Genomic DNA, 12,141 nt, shown 5'->3' with positions numbered 1-12,141 from the left:
AGTCAGAATACAACCTGAGCAGAGTGATGGAAGCAGTCCAGATGAGGTGGTCTTCCTGAAGCAGTGATCCTGTAGAAAAGTCTGGTAGCTTGGGTCCTCTGGGAATCCAGTGGGTAAGCGCCCTCCTGGTGTTCAGAGTCTCAGCTTATATCCAGGCTGGAATGCTTGGTTCCTCCCTCTGGGCGGAGCATCTCAGAATGGGATGGTGAGTCATGTGATAAGGCCTGATGGGCCCATTAACAGGAGGTAGTCCAGGAGGGGGTTATCTGTGAGCCGTGTGGCAAAGGTGCTGATGGGCCCATTAACAGAAGATAAGCCAGAGTGGAGGAGGCAGGGAGCACTGCCTCACCTGGTTTCAACAGTTCATGAAGATGGTGATAGAATATGCTTCAACCCAGGACATCTCCATAAACTGAAATAATACATATACAGTACATAGAACCAACTCTTCTCAATATACAGAACTTCAGTGAAGGTTTATGTGACTTTTATATATACTGTCAGTATAAATGAAACTTTGAATTACTTCATGTTCTTCTGTTTTTCTTTAGTAATGTGTTTTCTCTTTCAAAAAACACTAGTGAATGAGTCTATTTTCTAGAGAATAAGTGAATGCAGCAACCATCTGTTAAAAATATTTTTCTTTTTAGACCCTAAATGGAAATTGAAGACGTCCGCATTCCCCAGCTGAAATTGACTGGTTTGTATTTGTGGTGGCATGTCACTATCTCCCATCTCATAGACTCCATGGTATGTCATGTAGCCTAGGTTTTCCAGTCTGCAGGATGACAGGGGAGCAGAAGCCTGTCTCCATATCTCTGCCCTGCTGATCCTTTTTATCCAGTTAAGAAACACAGAACTAGTCATCTTGTCATGAGCAGAAAGGATCAGATGAATTAGGAATGCATATACATATGCATATAAATACACACAGATACACATAATATATATATATATATGTACATGCATATGTACATATATATGAACACATAAAGAGAGGGGAGAATTATTCTACCTATTTCAATGCACTGAATTTGAGAGCCCAATCATTCCAGACTCTAGAAAATGAGGTAGAAACATTGCTAAAAGGAACAGTCCACTATAGGAAGAAAATAAAGCACCAGCATTCCAATTTATCCTCAAGCATTTTTCTTTTCCTTGTGTTATTTATTTAAATAACCTTTAGTTACTAAGTCTGAAGAAATGGTAGAGTAATAATACTAAAGCTATAAAAGCAGCACCGCAGAGAAGCAAAGGAGGATTATTCTCTGGGGAAGTAATTTTACTGTTAGTAAAAGCTAGTATAAGAGGCTATGTTCTATCTATGTGCTCAATCATTGCGTATTTGGGCTGTATTGAAAGTGGGACACTAAAAACTATACTGCAGTCTTTTCTTCCTGTAGAATGTTTCTGAAAGGATTGGGAGGAATTTCTACTTAAATGCTATTTTCTTTAGCTAAAATTTTGGTGCACTGATTCCCATAGGGAATGAAATGTAAAGATACTGTAAAGGGTCTCCATCAACTTTTGAAGAATTATTTTAAAACCATTACAAATTCAGTCCTGTAACTCCACCACAGTTCTGTATTGTGCTGAAAAATTAATGACAGCACCAAAATTAATCTCCCTGCTGTTATTATGTTTTACTTATTAGTTATAGTAATGCCAGAGTCCCATTCTTGTCTGTTCCTACTTCATAAAAAGGAGCAGTGATAGTGGTATCATACAACAACCAATAAAGACATACCTGTAAGGAAAGGTGATATAGAAAGCATTTAATAGGCGTGTGGTGGTAATACTACCATTGTTCTAGCTTAGTATTGTAAAAGATATCCCCTGAATGAGAGGGTATTGCCTGCTTAGTTGAGAAATATGGTCTTGCTCCAGCTATGACATATGAATCATTGATTTAAGATCTTATTTCTTCTTTTCTTCACTGTGATAAAAGAAAAATGTCTAATGTATCTAGCAAGGCAAAGCAAATTATAGTTCTAATATCTCCTTTACTCACATGGCTGATTTTCTTGTGATCTCTATCAAGTCTATCTTTCATTTTTTTTACACCTTTTCCTGGTGTCTGCTCATCAGCATTTTGCACCTCTAGGAGTCCAGGACATTATTCAACTATTATACCATTGATAACTTTGTGGTATGAAAGCAAGACAGGAAAGCTAATGCTAATCCTCTTCTCTCCTCTCCCTTTCTCAATTTTCTTTCCTCATTCCCTGTATTTTTTTTTCTTTCTCTCTCTCCCTTTCTTTTTTATGTTTTTTTTTCCCCCAAGTACATTGCTTCATTGTTTCTCCACGCTCATGTTGTTTTTGTGGGCAGATGTCCTTATATTTTCTTTTTCAAGGTAGTACCTTTTTTGTTGTCTCTGCAGATACAGTGTATTTAGCTAAAGATTGGGTTGCCTGCTATTTTTATTCCATCCTTTTCTTCTATGTTTTATAGTTAAAGGTTATTTGTTGCCTAACATAAACGTATAACAATATTCAAATACTGCCTCTAGATGGTTAAAACATTTCAGTGTACCAGAAATATTCTATTGCTTTTTACGAGAAAAATCAAATACACTCCATCTGTATCAGCAACCTGCTAAGAATTTGCTAAGTGGGACTCCTAGGATTTCTAAGAGAAAAATCTAACTTCCAAAAGAAACCAGAACACATCCTATATAGCCAGAAGTGACTAAAATTATTAAAAAACCTATCCTATAGAGAACTAATAATCCTCAGACCTTGAATCAAGCATGCATTTATGACTGGGATACAAAATAACTTAATTTTTTAAACTCCAAAGCTATTCACACACGATATATATGTGTGCATATGTGTGTATGTGTGTGTGTGTATGTATGTATAAATATAATTTATATATATGCATGATTTAAAAATAAAACTTACTGCATATTTTCTTTCACATATTGTTCTATTTTTCTTTTAGATTACCTGAATATAGGGTTTGTATTTTAATTTCCCTTTCATGACATGTAAAAATAACAAATTTTACTGGTAATTAGCACTGTAGAATACAGAAATGTCACAAAAATCTGTGTTATCAAAGATATCAAAGAATGCATAGTCTTAATTTGCATGTGGCTGCTAATTTCCCAGAAATTAGAATTCCCAGAAATGAGAATGACAATCTGGTTTTTAAGTACATATTTTAATTCTTATAAAATTATAAGGGTGAGAAGTGGTATTTGCTGCAAGTCTAAATGCCATATCCAATGCTACTTTTGTCTAAAATATATTGAAGTAATAGTGATGTTAAATATGTGAGGATGAATGCAAAAGATGGTTCTTTCTCTCCTTGTTCCATATTTAGTAGACCTGAAATAAAGGCAGTAATGTCCAGTGAGGCTAAAGATGTAGAAAAAGGCAATTATTATGCTTTCAGTGATCTGCAATGTACAGTTTTTACACCAACCCCATTTCTTAATCACACAGTAAAATTAGAATAGCCTTCCTTTGAAGACTGCAATGGTGACTTCCCATGCAGGTTTTCCATGAGGAAAAATACTAAATTTATTAAGCCCTGAGATATCCACATTAACAGTGGGGTGCATCCAAAACAGGAGTTAACCACGACCCTTTTGAACAAGTCATACGTACCGCTAGAATATTTCCAAGAAAAAAAAAAAAAAAAAAAAGGGTATTAGAAAAGTTCCTATGAAGCATGCTCAGCATCAAAGGGCAGGAAATCAGAGCATGTCTCATGAGCATTCCCATAGTCAAAGACATTCAGGTAGAATCAGTACATTTACAGCCCTATTACCTGCATAATTTTTGTTTGGTAACACATGGCATTTTCTGACTGTCTCCAGCTGTGCTCTAAAAGCACATTGCTCTGCAGGTAAAAACTTATTTCATGTTTATCCAGTCACAGCACGTGTTTCCACTCAATAAAGAACATTCACATTTGCTAATACTTCTCTACAGCTATGTTTTCTTGATCTTATCTCCCTTCTTTCTACAAACATGAAACAGACACTGTCTAATGGGTTTCAAGGAGTGCCAGCCATGTCTCAGCCAGCTTGTTAGAACATGTCAGAGAGAAAACATTTCTGTGCAAGCAGTAAAATGATCTTCTAGACAAAAAAGTAATCAAAAGAGGTTGGGTGTATCATAAAAAGTTTATTTGTAATGCAGAGTTGGGGGTGTGTGTGCTTTCCAAAGGACTGACTTTCCTAAGCTGCTCTATGCAGAAGAGGTTACTAAAAAACAAAAAAATGCAGGACTTGGAAGGGTTAAATGTGAGCTGAACTTTTCTATCTGGAAAAATAGAATGTGTTTTGTAGACAAGAAAAAAGTTGCAATAATCTTTGTGGATGCTCATTCTAAGAGTGGAAATGGGAAGCATTTCTTCTTGTTTGCCCCTTCCCAAGTCTTTAAATTCATCTTCATAAATAATATTTAAGGTGAGAAAAAAAAAATCTGTGCAAAGGCCTATAAATAGACTTGACAGCATAAGGGAGTAGCAGAGTCTTTTGTGTACTAGCCATGAAGCTCACTTCTTACCCAAGATCTCTATAACTCTTTCAATTCTGCTAAATAAAAGAAGATGAGGACTGAGACTTTGCCCTGAGGCTATTTGGCAGCAGTTGTCTCACAGTGACACTGTCTAAGGCTGGTTTCCTACGCAGCAGAGCTGTCTCTGTGGGGCTACTTGTATTCATCAAAACTAGAAGTAGGACAAAAATTAGCAGCTAAAGTTTGTGAACAATCAAAAGTCCTGTGTTTGAGCTCATTCCCCTTGGCAATGTAAATGTACTCAATGTCACAGGAGATCAGAAATGGTTTGAGTGCATTATGGACTTATGCTCTGACAAGGAGTGTTTGTCATACTACTCATTTGTATAAACCCATTGTGCAAGGCAATAGGAGTGCTTCTGTTGGCTGAAAAGCTGTTGTTTTGTATCCCTGTTATTTGCAATATCCAGACTATAATCTTCACATCTACCTCTCATTTGCTTCTGTCTGAACGTCCACTACTGTATGGAACTTCCATTCCACACAGTTTAGTCCACTTCCAGAGCACCTCACACAGAGGGAATCCTGCTCATGACATCAAATACTGCGCTGTGACAAGAACCAAACCCAGACCAAAGGACAATCAGAAGATTCACTTCAAGTAGTTCTCTTATTCTAAACCACAACACAATTCCACTACTCTTGCCCCCCACCTCACATATTCCAGTCACATTCCAATCCACCATTTAAACCCTGAAATAATGGAAAAGCTGCTTGAAACCTGTACTATGTTCGGCAGCAGTCACACTCTTCTAACTGCAGTAATTGTGCTTAAAATCCCTGAAATAAAAAGGTAGCTGGGCTCAAGAGTCAAGCTGAGGAAATTACAACAGAGTTGGAGAAAGTGGCATCCACAGAGATGCCAAAACTAAGATGCAATTTAACTAAGACTTATAGACTATTTAAAAATGATACAATCTAATATCAGCACTAGGTTGGAAAGGCTGCATAAATGAAAGTAGCTGGTTTTAGGGGGCAGGCCCCTTTCAATATTTGTGCACTTAGCTAAGCACTTGCCCAGAAAGTTTTGTACTTTCTCTTTAGACACATTCAGGACAGGTCTAGTCAAATATCTAAGCATGATAGTTGTAAGTTTTGACACCCCATCTCTTACTTCTGAGGCTTCCAGTTTGCTCTTCTTTTGGTGCCATTCTCAGGCCTTTTTTAGACTCTTCTGAGATTCTAACTGGACTCAAATTTATGGGTAAGGAGCTACTGGTCCAGCCACTCTCACAGAGAATTCTATTCAGAATAAAAATGCTGGTTTACAGTCCAGGAGTCAGTGAAATGGCCATTGATGGAAGGTGGGCCTTAACAGCCCCCTCTTCCCCCCACCCCAAAAGTCTACTGATGGTTGGAGTCATTACTCTGTTATATACAGTACTTTTTCAATTTTCCAATTATATTTGAATGGCACACTTTTCTCATGTGGCTAATGGATAATCCATGAACACATTTACCTAGAGTCAACCTATGTCAATGTGGTTTTTTCTGTCTAAATTTTAATTTTTATTCATCTAGCTGCAAGCTAGGACTAGATCTTTTTCTCTTGACTCTGTTTTCTCATGAAAACCACACATGTCTATGCTATTGTTTCCCCAGGTTTCATGAGTAGCACTGAAGCAATCATAAATATTGTAGAAATGTACAATGCTGTTTTATAAGATAAATAGGAAAAAAAAAGCTGCTTTCTGATTTAAAGATGGCTTATATCTTGTCAGCATTTTTTATGCTTTTGAAAGTTTGAACTGTTTGGCTTCTCAAATGGAATGCACAGGTACACTATGATTATTACCAACTTCAAGAAAATCACTCTTTCAATATTCAACATAACATATTTCATGCTTTTCAACTATACAACATAGAAATACTAAAAAATGATTGTATTATCTAATCAAGCTGATAAATAGGATCTTGTTTCACAGTTTGAGACACCCATGTTCCTAATGGAATAATATCTTCTCACAGTTTAATTTAACTATATTTAATTTATTGGATTTGTTAATAATATTGGGAAAATTTCTTAGATATATCTAATTTCCTTAACGGAGACCATGAGGAAATTTTAAAAAGACCACATCTGAGTGTTTCCAGCCTATATTCTGCAAGTCAGAAAGTGAATCAAAATGCTGTTGCTGAAAAGTGCTATGGAATAAAGCATAAACTGATGCAAGAGAACATGTCTCTTATTTTATTGGTAGAACAAGCATGCTTGGATTACTTAAAAATATAATTTTAAATAAGCACTAACACTGATATTTAAAGCCCATTCCAAAATTTTCAGGCCCTCACAAGGAGAGGGAAAATTGGAATGATGACAAGCAGTCAACAATAATGAAAGCTAACTCATGACCTAGTTAGGACAAGAACCACTGGACAAGTAAGCAGTCCACATAACTAATCTGTTAGTGGTAAGTACTTTATAGTCTACTGTTTGTAGCTGTTAGCAGTTCTTTGCTTTAGTTAGAAAATACATATGGTTCTGAAGCTATTTGCATAGCCATAGAAAACACCTCCTGAAATACTTCCTTTTAAGTTAGCTGCAAAAGCTTTTTTTAAATTCTTTTCCTACAATCCAGAATGCTTCGTATAATTCAAAGTCCCTGTATAAACTCTTCAGTCTATCCATCAGCTTTTACCTGTATTCACCTTACGATATATTTTTATTTTGTCCTGCAAAAAGAACTCAGCAATACAATTTTGTGTTGTCTTCTATTGAATGAACAACAGAAATTCCATCAAAGCCCCTTCTGGAAAAATCAACTTTTACAACAGCTCAAGTTACATGGGATTAACTTAATCCTTTGTGAAAAAAGCATTTCCCTTTTTTATCTTTGTCATTTCTTATGTTTCATTTTGTTCAATGGGTCCCTTTTCATTATGTGAGAAAAGGAACTGACATCTTTGAGAAGGACTATAAAAGTTATATTGTAAAACTTCAGTCTTCTTTAATTCGGTCTTTATATATATGTTATACCATTCTCATTTCTCAATTACGTTACATAAATAAACTCCAGACAGTCATTTCAGGCATGCTTAGAGAAAACACAGGCATTCTGGGGTTGGGGTTTTCTTTGTCTTGTTGTTCTTGCTTGTTTTGGGGTTGGGGTCGTTTTGGCCTGATTTTTTTGTCAATAGTGAGATGCTTTTGTGGGATGTTTCAATTTTTGTGTACACGTGAAAATGTCTTAGATTTCCATCCTAAGTGATTACCAGGTGAGTTATTTTCAGATAAATGTAAGTCTAGTTTACTTCAGTGCTTGAAGTTAGGAATGAAGCATTTTCTGACTTTTTGAATAAACATGAGTGGACCTCCCTAGAGATCCTTTCCTTCTCCCAGATTATCTGTCTCTTATAAAGCTTATTATTATTTATTCTAATGAAAGTGGAATTGAAATCCACGTCTTAGAGATTCAGCTGTTTGTGAATCATGACCTAGTTTTGATATAGCACAGCATTATAACTTTGGCTCAGACATCTGGGAAAACGGCTAAACTGTGAGAAAGTACCTAGACAAGAGCAACGCAAGATAAGAAAATGTAAAATTGCAAGCTGTGGTGACACTGTTGAAGTGTGGATAGTTAAGCAGCTGAAGTGGTAACAGACTAACATGAAAAAATCAAAAAATTTAAAGGAAAAACTAGAAAATCAGAAGATGGAAACTCAGCAACACTGAGGATTATCCTCTTTCAAAGAGAAATAGGGCCTGACCCTTCCCAGCCTGACTGACAGCTGCTTGGCCAGCAAAAACTCATTGGATGTGTTTCAGAGATGGTGAACACATTAACACTCAGCCCAACTTCTTGCTCATCTCAGCTATTTGCTGTGAGTGTTAGTCAATAATTACCTTCATCTGCTTTCAGGCACGTATATCTTTCTCGCTGAATCTCTCCACAAGGTAGAACATTTCTGAATGGAAAAGTTCCCGAGACAAAGAATCAAAAGTTAGCTTTGAATATAAGCATTGGCAACAAAAGGTGGGGGTTTTCTCACCAATTTTTAGTAATATCATTTATCTACACAGGAGTAGCAGAATGTTTTCGGGCAACAGCCTCCAGGCACATGTGCTCTTCATCTACTGCTGATCATGATGTCACAGGCTTTACGTTACCTCTGGGTTCAGCTGAGGTCACCTGTCCCATCTGTCCTCTCCCTCAAATTCTTGTGCATCCACACCCTGCTTGCTGGTCCAGCAGGATGAAAAGATCAGCCCTCATCTGTGTAAACATTGCTCAGCAATAATGGTAACATCCCTGTGTTATCAACACCATTTCCAGCACAAACCCAAAACACAGACCCATATTAGCTCCTGTGATGAAAATCAACTTCACCTTTTCCAAAATCAGCATTTTCTGATTCTATGCCATTTTCATCCTGCTCAGGTCCCACACTGTCCAACATATCCTAAATTTTGCCCACACAACTTCTCAGGCTTCCATAAATATAAAGGTATAATTTCCTTAGTCTATGAGCTACACCTGTGAAATGTCAATAAAATGTCCATAAACCATAAAATCGTAGACAGACAGAGCTCTAAACTCCATCCCCTTCTCTGAAACCAGGACAGACAGAAAGGCAAAGTTTAAACTTTCACCTTCATTCTGTTAATTTTTCAATGACTAGGAGAATTTATAAGAATTCGGTACTTTCGGCTTCAAATCTTCCTCCAGGTGGACAGCATACCACTCAGCTCTCTTAGTGGAATAGCAATGTCTTACAAAATAGCTCATATTTTGCCTTACTGACTTGAGTTACTCTACACTATCGCTCCAGTTCAGAATCATGCCAAGCATTTGTTAGGTATTGTATTTTTCAGTGGATGAGACAAAAAATATTCAGGTGAGGTCTGTGAAATGTTAATGAAATTCTTCACTCTCACTGAAAAAAGAATTGACTGAATAGAGAGTTTTTGGGTTTCTTCATCTTAAGTAAGTCACTAGAATTCTATATTTTAAAAAGAAATACCTATCCTGAGACATACCTCTGGAAAAAAAATAACACAAAAAAAAAACAACAACAACAACAAAATTCCAAAATACACAAAGAAAAGATACCCCCTCAAACAGTAGTAGACATTGAGTGATTGTGACTTAATAAAATAGACATTAAACCCCATAAATTTATATGGCTGTCAGAAAGAATTCTTACTTGTCTTCGAATTTGTTTATGGATGTTGCATATCATCAAAAATATGACGGCCGAATGCTTATATTATATATTTTTGGTCTGTAAAAATATTTTAAAAGGGTGGATTTGGCACTGAGGATGTTGGCATAATTATTTTTTTGTAAACTGAAAATCTAAATGGAAATAATTAACAGAAAATATTATAAACTGGCAATTATAGAAAACATTGAGTGGCAGGACCGCCTTGGGGGTTTTTAAAGTTCTAGTAATTTCTAATGGAAGTAGGCAAAATTGATTTCTATTTTTTGTCCAAATTAAGGGATTGTTATTATTTAATATGGAGTATTTTTTTTTAAATGTTACGGAAGCAATCAGGTTGGAAAAGACCTCTAAGATCATCAAACCTAAACTATGACCTAACACCACCATGTCAACCATACCGTGCTTTCCATAAACACCTCCAGGGAGAGTAACTCATCCAGTCTTCCCCCTAACCACCTCCAGGGACCGTGGACCACCTCCCTGGGCAGTCAGCAGTTTCTTAATGTTCAAACGAGGCTTACCCAAGTGCACTTTAGAACTATGTCTTCTTGTCCTATTGCTGGCTACCTGGAAGAAGAGGCTGAACCCCACCTGGCTACAATCTTCTTTCAGGTAGTTGTGAAAAAGGATAATTAGGGAGATTTCACCCCTAAGCCTCCTTTTCTCCAGGCTCAAAAACCCCAGCTCCCTCAGCCACTCCTCACAGGCCGTGCACTCCAGACACTTCACCAGCTTCATTGCCATTCTCTGGACAGACTCCAGCACCTCAGTGTTCCTCCTGAACTGAGTGGCCCAGAAATGAACAATGATTCAATGTGTGGCCTCACCAGTGCCAAGTTTAAAGGAAGTATCACCTGCCTACTCCTGCTGGCCATAATATTTGTTACAAACTGCTGCCACAGCCCTCTTGTTAGAGGGAATAAATGAGCCAAGACATGGACATCCTGTTTATCACAGCATGAAAAAGGTCCTGATTTATGCCTCTTTACAGCTTAGCCATCCTGGCTCCAACTATTTACTGACTCTGGCTGCAGCAAGCTCCTACTGTAGGTTTCCCTTGCAGCCTCTGACTGCGGGTTATTTCCTGCCAAACTATGACTGCAGGTATTAGTTTGCAGACTCAGACTGCAGGCTCTTACCTAGCTAGGCTGTGGCTCCAGGTACCAACAACAGGCTCTAACTGCAGACCCAGACTGACCTCACAACAGTGATTCTCTCTCCCCAGGATCCTTCTTCCTCATGGTTTTCCTACTCCCTCTTTCTCAAAACCTCTCCTGCTTCATAACCCTCCCCTCACTAGCTAACCCACTCCCTTTTATCACACTTATCTTTATTGAATGTAGTTGTGACTCACTGGGGTGAGGCTGAATTGGGGAATTAACGCAGCTGTTACTTAACAGGTGCAAGATCACCTGTATTCCCTTCTCCAACAAACCAGGATGCCATTGGCCTTCTTGGCCTGGGTACACTGCTGGCTAAATCTTTTTTTTTTTTTTTTTTTTTTTTTTTTTTTTTTTTTTTTTTTTAATTATCTATTTGTGAAAAGGAATGAAATTATTCACAAGGTACTATTAATTGTAAAAATGAATTCAATAGTAAAATTTCTAAAATTTGGTAGAAGCAATGGTAGCCTCCTAAAGAATTATTATTTTTTTAAATATATTTAAGATACTAAGTTCTTCTGATTTTTTTATTTGTGCACTCTTTTGTGACATACTATTTTTTGGTCAAGGAAAATCATTAAACAGGATAAAATTGTGAGAAAAAAATTGTATGTATATACCTTATTCTGACTGTGATGTTTTGTGCTCAGATAATCATAGGATAATCACTACTTACTATTCTACTTTTGGATTGGTTCAATCAAAATACATTAATGGATGATGGGCTGCAAAGAAGCTACATAAGTTAAAACATATATGCAGGCATAGCCAGGGGTGGTGTGAAGAATAACTCCTTTCTTTTGAAAGTCTTTCTGCTCCTCTACTATACAAATGTCTTGTTATTTTTCTCTAGGATCTAGATTTCATTGACACAAAGCCTGGATATTAGTGCAAGTCAGTGGTCCCTAGACCACCATGGTTTTGGTTATTTCCTTGTTGTTAAATTAGTCTTTAGGATCTTAAGGGATTAATGATTTATCCTGAATTGATTAACACAAAAATGTTCAGTATTCATTTCATACATTAATGTCTTGCAGTTTAATTCTCCTGATAATTAAGACTTTGTTCTGTAGGGGGTATGAGTGGAAAAAATCCAACTGATTTCAAATTTGTCTGCTGAAAAAAAAAAAATCCTGAAGGATCCTGAAACAATAATACTTCAATGATTCTTGAGTGAAAAAGGTCTATGAAACTGTGAATACCTAAAATATATTTTGATCAGGAAGTGAATTGTTAAGTGCAAAATTTTGAAATATTTTATGCATACAACTGGG

At 36.8% G+C, this 12,141-nt stretch overlaps 1 long non-coding RNA gene across 1 annotated transcript; it reads right to left on the bottom strand.

Moving 5' to 3' along the window:
• Positions 1 to 3,159: 3,159 nt before the first annotated feature.
• On the bottom strand, positions 3,160 to 10,979 carry LOC136286004 (uncharacterized). Its single transcript, XR_010719671.1, has 3 exons — positions 10,844 to 10,979; positions 8,383 to 8,444; positions 3,160 to 3,335 (listed from the first exon to the last, which is right to left on the bottom strand). It is a non-coding gene; the product is annotated as an uncharacterized lncRNA (long non-coding RNA).
• Between the last annotated feature and the right edge of the window lie 1,162 nt (positions 10,980 to 12,141).

Source organism: Chamaea fasciata, unplaced genomic scaffold (genome assembly GCF_029207755.1).
Source record: "Chamaea fasciata isolate MVZ Bird 193981 ecotype frontalis unplaced genomic scaffold, bChaFas1.0.hap1 SCAF_2, whole genome shotgun sequence".
Taxonomy (NCBI): Eukaryota; Metazoa; Chordata; class Aves; order Passeriformes; family Sylviidae; genus Chamaea; species Chamaea fasciata.
This window is presented reverse-complemented; position numbering and strand designations above follow the sequence as displayed.